A 16,348-nucleotide genomic window follows, 5' to 3' on the forward strand; every position below is an offset into this window, starting at 1 on the left:
TATATACATGCAACACCACAGGGGTCTGTCGTCATTACCAACATCTAAAGGGGGCTCATTATGCACTATAGGAAATTACAAGCTGGCTGGACCCTGGTGTCACACTCTGGGTTAAAAGAAATCAATACAGTCTGGCGTGAGACCTTGGAAGAAGACTGTATCTAATATCGGCAGATTAAAAAGATGTAGCAGGACCAGCCCATGTCCTACTTTCTACTCCAGCTGATGTCTAGCGTCTTCACCTAATTTCCAGTAAACGTAACTCCTGAGGGTGGGAGATACCATGGTGGCGGGAAAAAAATTAATTGAATTAAAAAAAACAACACTTACCTGAATCATCGCCACCACCGCGCCGCTCCTCTTGCCTTCACTGCAGCCCCAGGCACAGGCTCCCAGCCTGCTCTGCGGCCAATCTGAACGCTGCTGTCATGCTGCTGCAGCACTGGGATTGTTCAGAGCACCAGGCCAGGGCACTCCAAGGCAGAGTGGGAGTCTCTGCCTGCTGTCTCGGTTGGAGAGAGCCTAATGCGCCTGTGTACAAAGAAAGGTATGGGTAGCGGTGGTAAAGAGTGGTGCACCTCCTAAACGTTATGAGAGTATAATCAATGATAGCTCATCTTGGTGGTTGTCCAAAGTAGGGTAGAACACGGTGCTAAGGGTGAGGTATGCTCCATTTCCATTCTTTTCTGGTTAGAATTGCACTGTTACGCGGTGGGCACATACTTCCCCGGTTTTTTGCTTGCATACTCATCACTGGTTTACCTGTTCTATCACCAATGGTCTTGCATGCTTCACAGCCATAGGGCTTCTTCTATTTTGGATATAGGGGGGTTTCACCATCTGCCCCCTGGCTTGCATGGACACATATCTAACCATTAGACGTATTACTCTGATATCTATGTTATCATCCTCAATGTCTGCTTACAAGATTTGGCAATCATATTCCTGTTTATCTTGCAGCCCTGCAAAAGTCACCTATTCTGATGAAACATGTGTTGGCTGTGATTGTGGAACAACACTCATCTTATCATTATGATGTCCATATCTATGAATAAAAGGAACCTACTACAACCAAACTCATCTGGATGACGTGTTGATTCCGAACTACTTTTGAGTGCTACGGTATCTTGGAAAAACAAATGCGCATGTGTGTTTGGCAGTTCCGAAACAACCGGCCAAACATAAATGCGTACTTACCCTCCCTCCCATCGCTCATGGCCCACCCCTTTTACAAGAAAACCATAATGAACATAGTTTATTATCGTTTTCTTGTAAATGTTTTGCAGCTGCTGCTGCTGGCAGGGGGGAGCAACGCTCCTCCACCTTAGCAGAGGAGCCGCACCTGATGGTTAATATGGTATATCCCTCTTGTTGCCCCATGTAGAATGGGCCAGTGCATTTTTAATCCTATGTAGAGGAGGATCAAAGTGTTTCTGCACAGGATTCATGAAGCTGAATAAAAAACACACCCACACCACCTCAACTGAGGGTGCGTAACTAACGTGTAGATTGTTCAGCGCACCCCCCACCCTTTAGAGTTTCTGTATTGTGTATGCTGTAAGCGACATGTTCTGATTGCAGGATCACCCAAGGGATATCATCGTTAAGTCCTTTATGTTTGTGGACAGTTTATAAATCCACGTTTGGTCCCTCAACATAAGAAAGTTTGAAGATTGTATGGCTGATGTTGAGATCACGATTTGTTCTACTACTGTCCTGAGTGTGTCCTGTGCAAATATAATACTTAGTCATCGTAAATTCTCTTATTGGTAGGTGTCCTTTTTATGCTACATGGTTTATTCCATTCAGGTATAGCCGTCTGAGCTCTTGAGGAGGTTTAAATTCCCTTACCCCAGGGTGAGGCTTATAAGTCATCATTTTATCATCTTCCCTGCTTCCGGGGGCTTTGAGAAACGCTCCATACAACTTTTGACTTCAAAGTTTAGTATAGACCCCTTAAAGGTTTAGCTTTTTGAAGACTATTTTATCTTCCAGAGCACTGAAGGAAATTGGGACTGTTTAGTTTAAGGAGCTTTATGTACATTCCTTCCTGAGGGGTTAGTCTTTTGTTTACAGTTACTGTGTCTGCTACGGAATCCTTTTCACAATATATTTTTTTTACATCTTGAGTTCTGTTGTTAAACCATCATGGACGCAACTTGGATGTGGGACCTCTTGCCTTAAGAAACTTGAAAGAACTCAGTGGTACTATGGGGTGTAATACGATACATCCATACCTTAGATCTAACATGTGCCTTCCAATCAATGCCATAACCAGTTGCCCAAGAGATACCCTCCTTAATAATGTGATTGAATCCCTCTACTTGCTCATTGCATTGTGGGTCATAAACAGCAGTGGTAACATGTGTAATATCACACATAGAAATAAATTCCTCATGCACAGATTAACAGAAGTACACACCACCATCTGTAACATTAACAGGAGGGGTATCCTCCCTAAAAAAAGAAAAAAAAAAAAGAAAATTGACACTTTTACAGTGATTTTTACAATAGTGGCCACAAAAGTTGTAATATAAAATGGGGCAGATCTTCATTTTATAGGCTCTGCGCAGCTACTGGGCTAATAGAATAAGGGTGAGCAACAGGCAAGCCAATAAGTGAAAACGTATTCAATACGCTCAGTGTTATAGTGTACCAAACAGCCTTCCGGAGTAGTCGTGGGAGCCAGTGAGGGAAATAAGCTGCAGCACCAGGACTCATCAGTTGCTCCTCTGCCATAGCCCTGTCAAAGTTCTGCTGCAGCCTTGACTGTGCTGCGTCAGAAGTACAGAGCCCCTCTTGAGCCACCTCTATGCACACTCTGTCCAGATCTGGTGGGGTTGGGGTTAAGAATCGCATGAGAGGGTAGGGCTGCAGCTAGGGTGTCCACCCCTCCCCCAAAAGTTCTTTGTTTGCTTTAAGAGGGTAGCAATACAGAACACCACCTTGCTCCTTACAGATGAAGGCATAAGCAGGAATGTACAACAAATATGTGACAAAAAAGCTGACTTTGAGGTGCACTGACCAACAATTCTTGAAACATGAGAAGACATGTTTTCAAGGGAAACCTCTTCCATTCAATTTACTTTTTATGCTCAAGAAATGTTCAGGGAACTTCCTTTCACCCCCACACAAAAATGCACCATGTCAGCTCCCCTCCCAGCCTTACCAAGGGACAGTCACTACGCATGATAGCAGTCAGAGTTCGGGACTGGTACTTAATAATATTGTGGTTATTGTTTTGCTCTGCTTCAGACTGAGAGGAAACTAAATGAAAGGAATGCAGAGAATGCAGCACTCCAAGTCTGAGTTATGAATTTATTAAGGCACTTCCCAAGTTTCATAAACGAAAAGAATAACATAAGCTTTTATTTCAAATGCAGCAACACACTTGCTATTCTAAAAATAATCACAGTAGCAGAATAATAATGATCACAGAAACAAAGAAAATGCAATACTTCATCAATGAATATAATATATATCTAGTGACTACGTATTCATGCATGCACACCGCAAAGCTAAAAATAAGAATTAAAAATGCATCACCATGGGGCTCAACACCGACTTCATCCCTTTGTCTGCCAACTTCAGGTCATGGAACCCTGGACAACCGAAACAGGAGGGAGACCACCCGCAATGGGATTACTCTGGGCAAGGTGTCCCTTCCCAGAGGATTTCTTCTTCCTTCAATTGTCAAGTTTTCCCACCTTATATACTTTACACAGACTTAAGAGGAAGGTTCTAGAAACACCCCTCCCTTTGAGTAAGTTGTGAAATGTACGCGTTGGCTGTGTCAGGTCAGTGATGAGAAAACACACATCAGATTGGCCAAATCATACAGTGTTTTTCCAAGACCGAGCTGTACCCTGCTCTATCATAAACAGTCTCATCTTGGTACCTGCTCGTCTTTAGTGCTCCCCCATGTTTCGTTCCTTTCCATGGTGAGAAGAGCGAAAACAGGTTAACAAGCTGTGCACGGAAAAATACCTGAGCCCCTAATGTGACGGTGTTTGAAGCTAAGCTAGGCACAAAATGGAGGCATTGGTCACCATGGAGCCAGTGGTTAAATACAGATAGCATTACAGTTATACAGCAAACTTATTAGTGCTGCAGTTCTCTTGCAATGAAAACCCATCTTTATTGTCAACTGTTGCAAATCCAAATCAGACTTGATAGTTTAGGATATTAGCTCATGCATTGTGTTATGTTGCTTTAAAAAATATGCTTGTTTTTATTACAAATTAAGGAGTGAGGTATGTTGCCAGTTCTTAATTTGAGCAGGTGGCAGCCACTGGCATTCATTTGTGGGGACCAACACTTATTTTTCTTCATCAGACAATCCCTGAGAGCAAGAGAGGGAAACATATACAAAGGAGGAAAAAGGAACGAGAAAAACAGAAAACCATCAAAAAGGGTGAGCATGAAAGGGCAGGGTGTGTCTGGTAGTCGATTAAAGAGGCATGAGGTGGGTTCAAGACTCCACAGCCTTGCTATTTGGCGCGCTGGAGCCAGCCGCAGGCTTCTGAGCAGGCTTTGGGCACCAGCACCTAATCTTCTATAAATTAAACAATGCACGCCGCATGTCTTTGTTTAATGATTGAGGTGGGTCGTGTTACTGGAGTCTGTGGGTCTGATTTAGATATTGACGGATGAGTTACTCCATCACAACGGTGACGGATAGCCCGTCCACTGAAATATAGATCCCATTACATCCTATGGGATTTAGACTTCTTTGGGACTGGCTATCTGTCACCGATGTGACGGTGTAACTCGTACGCCGAAATCTAAATCAGGCCCATAAAATGTTACCCCAAAGCCACTTGCAGACAGTTGACTCCTCAACATTCCCGCTCCCCTGTGCTTCCTCGCTGATGCTGATTGAATGCAAGACACTCAGGCCTCCACCCCAGAATACTCATCTGCCCCCCCCTCTCTCCCAGGTCTTCTTTAAGCGCACCCCTTGCTGCCGCGTCCACCTTTGGAATGCAGGTTGTCGGATGCCAGAGAGAGCAGAGTATTCAAAATGAAAACTGCACTCCCTGGCATCAGATATGCTCCTGTTTCAAGGTGAGATGCAGGTGGATGTTCTGTAGCAGAGGCAGACCACAGGCAAGTGGTAAATTTTGTTACAGGCACATTTTTTTCCTAATACAAAAGCACCACATATTTCAGGAACTGGCACCAAACAAACTAGCTTGTTTGCAAACTTTGCCATCCAAAGCCACAAACTCCTGGGGATCTGTATAATTAATGCAATTTACATATCAAAGTGAATCCCTCAACTGGTGCTCAAACTCTCCCTGCCCCCAGAGAAAGAAAAAACAGATTAATGCACTAAGTGATAGTTTTTTCTTCATAAATTGTATAAAGCTGGCAACTCAATTTAAACACAATTATTGGCTACACTTGTATGTTTAGTCGTGAAGGCATCTTCATACTATTATATTATTTATCTACATGATGATAGATGTGTTCTGCAGGTATAGAAAGAAAAATAAAGTTGCAAGTATCAGATCACAAAGACATAAGAAGACAGATGCAAACAGCCACATACAGCACAGTGAAACAAGATCTTTGGTTCAAATCAAATCAAATCAGGGTTTATAAAGCACAACTACTCACCCATAAGGGTCTCAAGGCGCTAGGGGGTTAGTCCTCTGAGCTTCAGTTGAAGAGCCAGGTTTTAAGATCCTTCCTGAATTGAGGTAACAATGGTGACGGCCTGAGGTGCAGGGGCAGGATGTTCCAGCTCTGTGCCGCGGGGTAGGCGAAGGATCTTCCTCCAGCCGAGGTCCTCCATATGGGGGGTACGGTGGCTAGTGCTTGTTGAGTGGAGCACAGAGGTCATCGAGGGCCTTGTAAGCGTGGACAAGGAGCTTGAAGTTAATTCTTTTCTCAATAGGAAGACAGTAGAGATCTCTTAGGTGGTTGGAGATAAGTTTGTGGTGGGGGAATATCCAGGATGAGTCTGGAGGAGGCATTTTGGATGTGCCGTAATTTCTTCAAGTTCTTCTGGGTGGTACCGACATAGAGCGCGTTGCCATGGTCAAGTCTACTCATGACAATAGCATGGGTTACAGGTTTGCGGCAGTCCTTTGGGATCCATTTGTAGATTTTCCATAGAAGTCGGAGTGTGTGAAAGCAGGAGGATGCGACTAAGTTGACTTTGCGGGTCATAGTGAGCGATGAGTCCAGGAAGAAGCAGAGGTTGTGTGCGTGGTTTGTTGGGGTTCTGAGGGTCGATGGCCACCAGGAGTTGTCCCAAGTTGATGTGGATGTTCCCAGGATGAGGATCTTGGTCTTGTCAGAGTTGAGCGTAAGGCAGCTGTCCTTCAACCAAGCAGAGACAGCTTCCATCCTGTTGTGGAAATTCTTCTTGGCAGTAGTGGGGCTCTCAGTCAGTGAGATGATCAGCTGAGTATCGTCAGCATAGGAGACGATGTTCAGCCCGTGGCCACTGACGATGGATGTGAGCGGGGCCATGTGGATGTTGAAGAGTGTGGGGCTCAGGGAGGAGCCCTGTGGAACTTCACAGCTGATCTCCGTGGGTTCTGACAGGTAAGGCGGGAGTCTGTCTCTCTGTGTTCTGCCAGACTGGAAAGAGCGTATCCATTGTAGGGCTTTTCCACGGATGCCACCTGCGTGGAGCCTGGAGATGAGGGTTAGGTGTGAGACTGTGTCGAAGGCAGCCGATAGGCCCAGTAGGATGGTTATATCCTATTGTGGTACACTCTATACCATGTGTAGCTGCTGCATGCACTAGGTTTTGCAAACACTCATGTCTGGCAGAGTAGTTAATTCTGTTTGTCTTGTGCATGTCAAGAGCAGGTCTTCTTGGAGCCAGGTGCAGGATCTGTGTAGGAATGGCCTGTTATTCCCAGAAATAAACCAAGACGCAAAATTGAACCGGGAGTGTAGGATCGCTCCAGAAAATAATATCCAGCAGGAAGTCAACAAAAAAAAAGGTCCAGCTCTTCAGACCGAGCAGCAAGGCGAAAAGCAAGAAGATACAAATCAGGAATTTGAGAAGCGGAGAATCTACAGAGTCTAGTGAGCGAACAGTCAAGCAAAAACAGTTGTGGTACAGTTCCATTCTGGTTTTATGGTGCTTTATAAATGCAGGAAGCACAATAGAATCTCCTGCATGACATGACTCACCCTATAATTCAGTGTGCGGGCTCTGTTTATCCGACATGTGCAGGAAAAGGAAATGTTTATGCCTGAGGATGCCGCAGGGCACCTGACCCTATTTTTTCGGCAACAAGGTGGTGTGAACAGAAGCACATTGGGAGCCAGGCCGCTGCGTTCAAGCGCGAGACAAGATAAAGAGAAATGGTTACATTCTGTTCATCTTAGGAGCTCCTGGTTTATGGGGACATTTTAAATAAAATTGCTTAACCAAAAGGGGAGCATGAATCTGTTTGGATGGTTCCTAAGAACCATCACAAGGTTTATACCCAGAATTCAGATCTCCTGAACTTCATTCTGTAGTAACCCATTATCAAGTAGGAGGGCAATTCTCCTTTGAACCCGAGGACTTCTACGAAAGATAAAAGGTTTTAAATAAGAGACGTAAAAGGAAGGATTAACCTTACAGGAAAGAGGAAGCTTGAGTCATACGTCACATGTTTATGATCATAGAAATTTCAAAAGGGCTGTAATACCTAAGAGAAACATAAACCTACAAATAAAGCGAGGTAGATTGATGGAAGACATCCATACTGCATCTCCTATTGTATAACTAGGAGCTGGTCGCCTATGCCTTACTGGTCTTTAATAGTTGTATAGATTTAGCAATCTGTAAATTATGGATTACTTTTTCTTAGACCTTTTCTAACATTTCAGATGACTATTGGACTGCAGGTATTGGATTGTTCTGTTTCCAAGGAGCCTGGAAAGGTATGAGGATCCAGATTAAACAAATAAAGGAAAGAAGCTGATGGAAGAATAGAGTGAACTTTTGTGGGCGAACTCAGCTGCATAGAAAGAGAGATTTCCATTTGACTTGGGTAGTGGAAATGTAGCACCTTAAGAAAGTTCCATTTTACCTCTGTGTTTGCCCATTGGCCTGAGGGTGGAGGCCGAAATTTAATGCTCTTTGGATGCCAAGTTTATGACACTGAGACTTCTGAAATTTTGAGATGTTCTGAGGCCAACGATCTGAAATGATTTTCACTGACAATCCATGGAGTCGAAATGCAACATTTCAGCCATTTCAGACGCAGTTAGTAATTTTGTAAGAGGAGAAAAGTGAGCCATTTTAGAACATGAATCCACAATAACCATAATTGGGGGATAATTCGCAGATGGAGGCAAATCCACTATAAAGTCAGAGAAATAATTGCCCAAGTGTTAGAAAGGATTTCCGGAGTCAATGATAATCCTGCTTTTCTTTGTGTTTCTGATTTATTTTGAGCATAGACTTTACAGGAGCTGATAAATTTGTTACATCGTGGTGAAGAGATGGTCACCAGAGCTTCTTTCTTACTAATTCTTCTGTGACTTTTCAACCTCTGTGTTCAGAGTAAGGAAATATGGCATAGTTTAAGTATAAGTCTTTGTGGATGTTTTGATGGAATAAAGAGTTTGTTTTGAAAAAAAACAGACCATTTTTACTCTTTATCTGAAAATGAGGAAAATGCCTTTCTTGGTTGTGAAGATTACATTTGTTAGTCTCTTGATCAATTGACTCAAGAAATGTGGATGTGATTATGGAAATAAAGGCTTGAGGATGAGTTTCTCAACGACCTGAAATTCTCTGATTCTGGATATGGCCCAGACAGAAAATAAGCAATAACATTTTCATACTAAGGAATATAAGTAAGGGAAAAGTCAATTTGTTAAAAAAAGAATGCCCAGCTGGTTTGTCTACTGTTCCGACATTCAGACTCCATGAGTACTTGAAGACTTCTGTGGTCGGTGTGGATACTTACTTGACATACAGCCCCAAGCAAATAGTGTCTCCATTTGATAAATGCTACGTGTTTAAACAGAAGTGCTTTCTCCAAAATGGAAGTCTCTTTCTGCTGCAGAACGTTTTTAGAGAAGAAGGAGGTTGGATGTTCTTTTCCATCTTTACCGACTTGAGTCAATACCGCTCAATAGATCTGAGGCATCCGTTTTGAGAATGCAAGGCTTAAAAACATCAGATTGGTATAATACGGGAACTCAACTGAACTCTTCCCTAAATCTTTTGAAGTCTAGGGTGTCACTATTATTCCACAGAAAAGTCTTGTTCGTTTTGAACAGATTGGTGATCAGTGAGACAAGCTTAGAGAAATTTATGATGAATTTCTGACAGTAATTGGTTAGGCCTAAAAAGGTTTGTTTCTTTTACCGAATGAAGGAGGCTGGACCCCTGCGTAGTGTGCAAAACTAGGCACACTATGCAGGGGGTCCAGGCAACCACAAGTTGGTTTCCAGAGGTAAAAATCAGACCACCTAGTGCTCCAATTTGTAAGATGGCTGGTAGAGCAGTTAGGCTAATCCAGGAGATGTGCTGAACATTTGCTGTACTCACAAATCCAATCATGCACCACCAGTCAATGAATAACCAGAGACCAGAATTTATAAAAATACTTCAGATCCTAAAACTATGTTAAGTACTTTTTGAGCTATGAGTTTTCAAAGTTTTAATAAAGTTAGGGCCATATTTATACTTTTTGACGCACAACTGCGCCAACGCAGTTGTGCGTAAAAATTTTTAACGCCGGCTAACGCCATTCCAAAGCGCCATGCGGGCGCCTTATTTATGGAATGACGTTAGCCGGCGCAGCTGACTGGTGTGCGTAAAAAAAAATGACCCACACCAGGCTGCGCCGGCGTAGGGGAAAATGGAGCTTGGGCGTCAAAAAATGGGGCAAGTCAGGTCTGAGGCAAAATTTTGGCCTCAACCCGATTTGCGCCATTTTTTTTTACTCCCAACCCCCATTGAAATGACTCCTGTCTTAGCACAGACAGGAGTCATGCCCCCTTGCCCAATGGCCATGCCCAGGGTACTTATGTCCCCTGGGCATGGTCATTGGGCATAGTGGTATGTAGGGGGCACAAATCAGGCCCCCCTATGCCACAAAAAAAGAAAATAATAATACTTACCTGAACTTACCTTAAGTTCCCTGGGATGGGTCCCTCCATCCTTGGGCGTCCTCCTGGGGTGGGCAAGGGTGGCAGGGGGTGTCCCTGGGGGCATGGGAGGGCACCTCTGGGCTCCTTCCGAGCCCACAGGTCCCTTAACGCCTGCCCTGACCAGGCGTTAAAAAATGACGCAAAATCGGCTGGACGTAATTTTTTTTTACCCGCCCACTCCCGTGCGTCATTTTTGCACGGGAGTTTAAATAAGGCGCACATGCCTTGGAGTCATTTTTTAGACGGGAACGCCTACCTTGCATATCATTAACGCAAGGTAGGTGTCCACGCTAAAAAATGACGCAAACTCCAAGATCTTTGGCGCTAGACGGGTCTAACGCCAAAGTATAAATATGGAGTTAGCTTTGCGCCGGATTTGCGTAAAAAAAAACTACGCAATTCCGGCGCAAACAGAGTATAAATATGCCCCTTAGTCTTTCTGTGCGTAATTACGCACCATAGGAATCAATGGACAGTCACCTTTAAAAATGCATTAAGAATTGTACAGTCTCTTCTTTTGCAGGGTGGTTGCAGTAGTCGGTGGGCACACTGTGCCAGCTGAAGAGCCTTGAGCGGTTCCTGGTTCCGGTGGGAGCAGTGTTGGAAAACCTCTTGGCACAGGGCCACCTGGAGGGGCCACTTGGAAAAGGAGCTGGTTTGCAGATTTAAAGATGGTGCCTTGGGGTCCCTTTCGGCTGTTAAGGTCGCAAGGGTTTGGGGACCCGGAACACATGGCAGATTCTGCGATGGAAGTCTCAGGGCAGCCAGGTGCAGGGCGATTTGAAGGTCTTGGATGCTGTGCACAAAGGGACCCTCTGGAGCTGGAGGCAAGTATTTATCTTGGGGTCTTGTAGGACGTCGCGGGTGCTCTGGTGGGAGGTCTGGGGTGTCACTGAAGTCCCTCAACTGGGGCTTCCTCCTGGTCCAGTTGCAGCTCTGGGGGAGCTGTTTTTGGGGTTGTCCAACGTGCACTGACCAGTACCTGAGCTATTGGCACAACTCGGCCACAGGAGGGTGCTGGGCCACCAAAAATGGCACACTTGCAGGTTACACCTGAGCTGTCATTGGTGTGTCATCAGGGCCGGCTGCAACTTCATGTTGTGAAGACATTGTCTGGTCGGTGAAGTGTCCATCACCGGGTTGCAGGTTCCTTCAGGTTTCTTTGGTTTCTTGAGTGGTGCCTCCACTCAGAAGAGAGATCTCAGGCTATTTGCGAAGTGAGGTTCTCGGGGTCTTTTGAGGTCAGTCCAGTGGTCAGCTCCGCCGCAGCGGTGATTGCCGGGACTCTGGTGCAGCAAGCACGGGTCTTAGAACCTCTTCTGGTGCAGCAGGTCCTCTGTTCTCGTCCTGAAGGGTTCTTTGGTGCTGTCTTCTTTTCTTCCAGATGAATCTAAAATCTTGGTCTAGGGGAGCCCACTAAATACTGAATTTAGTGGGCGTTTTAGGGGAACCTGGTAGTGTCTAATAGGACACCTACCCTTGGGTGACTACACCCACTACAGTGACCACTTCCTGTGGAAAGGGTCACTTCCCTAAACCTCATTGGCTATTTTCCTGCCATCCAATATGGAGGAAAATGAAATGGAGGGTCCACTTCACCTGCAAACCCCTAGGGGTGGTGCATGCTCAGTGAGGCCACTCCTCCTACCCTTTGTCTGGTTTCCCGCCTTTGCTCCCGCCAAAAGTGGTGGTTTGCAAAGGGGGAAGCCATCTGCTGCTAGCAGCAGCCCTGGGGGCCCGAGTTTCAGGGGCAGTAGCCCTTTGAAGTTCACCGCCTGTGTGTTGCACATTTTTGAGGGAGGGATGTTAGCTCCTCCACCCAGGAAAGGCATTGTTTTAGAAACTAGAGAGCCACGGCTCTCCCCCAGGCTTGTATATTGGCTGTCTGGAAGTGGCAGGCTAGATGGAACCAGTCAGCAACTATGGCAGCTAGGTTACCTTTTGCAGGGGGCACCTCTAAGGTGATGCCTGGGTACATTTAGGGTTAAATCCAATAGTGGGACCAGTTTGGATTTAACATTCTGAGTTGTTTGATACCAAACAACCCAGGGTGCAGAGTGGCCATCATGTAGCTGGGGAACTCGTGTTTGACCAGTGTCCAGTACAGGTACTTAAAATGGCTGCTCGGTTCACTCACTATGTCCCAGGTTTGGCAAGGAAACAGTGGGGGCATATTGCTCATGCAACTGTGCCTTCACATACAGTATGGTGTACCCTGTTTTAGGGCTGTAAGGCCTACTGGAGGGGTGACTTATCCATATCATATGCAGCGTAGGGTGGACAGGGCACACAGGGAGTGTGCCATGTCAAGTTTGTCTTTTTAGGTTTGCCCCAGTACACTCAGCCTGCACTGGCAGTGCTAGGTGCATCTGGGTGCAGGGCCCGGGAGGGTGGCACAATCAGTGCTGCTGCCCTCTGGGGCCTAATTATACTATCCAATACCCTGGGTATTGGGGTACCCATTTACTAGTGTCTTAGAGTGATATGTAAGAGTGTATCCAATTGTGCCAAGCATCACAATAGATTTAGGGAAAGAGCTCTGGCCCAGGGAACCTAGTTAGCAGGGGCCCTGGGCACTACCAGCTTCTAAGGACACATCAACATCAGGCAAAAAGTGGGGGCTTACTATGCCAAAAAAGACCTTCTCTCACACTACCCCGCCAAACAAAAGATTATGAGACTAGCCTTTCCCTAGTGAGTCTTCATCTTCTAAGTGGAGGAACCTGGAGAAGCTATCTGCATTGGCATGGGAAGTCCCAGGTCTGAGTTCCACTTTAAAGTCTATCCCGTGCAGGGAAATTGACCACCTAAGCAGTTTGGGGTTCTCACCTTTCATTTGTTGTAGTCATCTGAGAGGCCTGTGTCAGTATGAACAGCGAAGTGAGAGCCAAACAAGTATGGCCTCAACTTTTTCAGAGCCCAAACCACAGCAAAGGCTTTCCTCTCTATGGCACTCCATTTTTGTTCCCTAGGGAGTAGCTTTTTGCTAATAAAAGCAACTGGCTGGGTATGTCCCTCATCATTCCTTTGGGAGAGGACTGCTCCTATCCACATCTCTGAAGCATCTGTCTGGACTATGAATTCCCTAGAGTAGTGTGATGGATGGCTTTCTTGTATTGTTCTTGTGCTCTTCTAGGGTATTTCTCCAGCCCGTGATTCACAGTCTCTTCCTCCTATCTTTCTTTTCTTGCAGGTCTCTCGGGAAGCACATGTGGGAAGAAGAGAAACAGTCCTGGTAAGTATTTAGGTTTTCCCCCCCTTTGGTTTTCCTATATCTGGCTCTCCCTTCTCTGTTTTTGTCTCTGTCTGATCTTTTGGGTTTATCTTCGCTATTTCTGTCTGGCTTTCTCCTCTCCTTTCCCTTTCTGTGCAGGAGATTTTCTTTACTTTGGTTTTTTCCCCGTTTCTTCCCTTGCCTTTATCTCTTAGTGTTCTTTCCTATGTCTTTCGGGTATACTCTTCTCATACTGCGGATATTTCTCGTTGCCCTTTCCTTTTTAATATCACCACTCTTATTACATGTTAGTACACACCCCTTCCCTGTACGCCCCCTCCCTTTCCCTTTGCCTTTTTACTCGTGATATCCTCCCCTCCGGTATACAATTGCCCTCCCCTCTCCCCTATCCCTCCCCAGGCCACTTCCACGCACCTGGAGATGCCACGCTTCTCCAGAAGCGTGGCGGGTTGTTGCACTCCGCTTCCCGGAGTCGACTGGGACCTCCGATGCCCTGGACCTTGTACTTCTCCCGTACCCGATTGGGACATTTTGCTCCATGGTCGCTCCCGGTCTTCCGCTTGCGTCCTTCTCCGCTCCTCCTTCCGTCTTCACGTTCGACTCCTCCTCTAGACAGCCCGGTTTTGGGATATTTGAGCGTCCCAGTTCCCGCTGTTCTTCCCGAAGGCCGCCTGGATTGGTGCGTTGGTTGACCTCTTCCGGTTCAACAGGGGTAGCGGCAGCACAAGTAGGAAATTTGTGCGGGCCGACCCTGTCCGGCCCGTTACAAGTAGTCTGGGGCTTGTAGGACTGGAGGAGTGCACATAGATTTCTTTAGTGTCTCAAAGGCCTTTTGATAACTCACTGTTCAATTGATCTTTCTGGGCATCTTTTTAGAGGTGAATTCTATGAGGGGGACAACTGTGGTGCCATAATCCTTCACAAACCTCCTGTAATATCCTGTTAAGCCAAGAAATGCCCTGACTTGTGTCTGGGTTGTGGGAGCTTCCCAAGCCAGAATAGTCTGAATCTTGGGTTGTAATTGTTGCACTTGGGCTCCACCAACGAGATGGCCCAGTTACACAACTTTTCCCTGCCCTATCTGGCACTTACTGGCCTTGATAGTGAGGCCTTCTTTTTGCAGAGCCTCCAGGACCTTGCCAAGGTGGATCAGGTGATCCTGTCAGGTGGAACTACAGACAGCTATGTCATCTAAGTAAGCTGCATTCAAAGTTTTCAGTCCAGCTGGGACTTGGGTCACCAACCTTTGGAAGGTGGCAGGTGCATTTTTGAGTCCACAGGGCATAAAGGTGAACTGATAATGCCCACTAGAAGTAGAAAATGCTGACCTCTCTTTTGCTCCTGGGGTCAGGCCAATCTGCCAGTACCCTTATGGTCAATCAAAAGTATTCAGATATGTGGCTGCCCCTAGTCTGTCAATGAGCTCATCAGCTCTTGGGATTGGCTTTGCATATGTTTTGGTTACTGAGTTGAGGTCCCTGTAGTCCACACAGAATCTAATTTCTTTCTTGTCACCCCTGGAATGAGGTTTGGGAACTAACACTACTGAGCTCGCCCAGGGGCTCTCTGAAGGTTCAATGACGCCCAAATCCAACATTTTCTTGACTTCAGCTTCTATGCTTTCTCTGACATGGTCAGACTGTCTGTAAATTTTGATTTTGACAGGCAGGCTGTCACCAGTGTCCGCCTCATGGGTACACCAGTTTGTCTTCCCAGGGGTCAGAGAAAATAGCTCAGCATACTGGTTGAGGACTTCCCTGCAATCAGACTGATGTTGTTCTGTGAGGGTATCTGACAAGACCACTCCATCCACAGAACCATCCTGGGGATTGCTGGAGCGGAGATCGGGGAGAGGTTCACCCTCATCCTCCTATCTCTCATCTGTAACCATGAGCATAGTCACATCAGCACTGTCATAAAAGGGTTTTAGGTGGTTGACATGTATGATTCTTTTGGGGTTTATGCAACTATCTGTTGTATAGCTATTTTAGCCATGTTTTAGACACATTGTTTTAAGCTAACGAGGCCTGCTGCTGTGGACTGTAACCCTGTTACATTTTAGTCCGCATTTCTTTGTTTTCCTAGCAATAGCAACATTAGGAAAGCATCACGTTCTTAGGATGACAATTATTTCACTTTGTGCACTCTCCAAGGCTACAGTCAGATAGGGTTGCCGACAAACGTGGTATGCTGTGTCTCCAACATTCACAGAAAACACACACTCATACGTGGGGACCTTTTCTTAGAATGTCAACTGTTCTACTATATAAACACCCCTTTGTCCCAGACACGTTAGAGGGAGATTCCAGCCAGATGACCATGACTGCATGCTGATTGCTGACCGCTTCGCTGCAGCTACTTGCCTAGACAGCCAGACTCCTGATACATATGCAGACGGTGTCTCTTTAGACCACAGGCTTCTTACTCCAGGTATGAGGGATGGTCTACCCCCAGGGGGAAAACCCAAAGGGCAGATTAGGCTTATCATGCTGTACTCAGACATAGTTTAGGTTCGAGAAATATATGCATCACTCCTAGTGACAGCATGGTAGGATTACTCTTGTGTTTTACTCTGTTAGTCACATGTTTGCTGTTCTTTTGTTTTATCATCCTAGTTATTGCAATACATGCCTTTTTATCTAAGATGCAGGTACTTCAATAAATCTTTATTGAATGATATTCTGCCTCTGTTATCTTTGCTTGTATAAGACTTTTTGGTAACTGAGAGAAAGGGATGGGATCTGATTGACCACGATTCCCCTGAGGACTCTTTTTGTCATGCACCCGGTTGCCACAATCTTCTTGGCCAGAGATGAGGCGCAGCTAGTTAGCCAGAGAACCCGGATAAGGCCGACAGGTGTCATATGGTGTGGAATTCTACTTAGTAGCCACAATCCATGTGATCCTGTCTCCCAAATCCAGTATCCTCATTACCATAATGATAAACTACGCAACATGGCACCACCAACGTTTGGTCAGGCACTAATA

Source organism: Pleurodeles waltl, chromosome 3_1, assembly GCF_031143425.1.
Source record: "Pleurodeles waltl isolate 20211129_DDA chromosome 3_1, aPleWal1.hap1.20221129, whole genome shotgun sequence".
In the NCBI taxonomy this organism is placed as follows: domain Eukaryota; kingdom Metazoa; phylum Chordata; class Amphibia; order Caudata; family Salamandridae; genus Pleurodeles; species Pleurodeles waltl.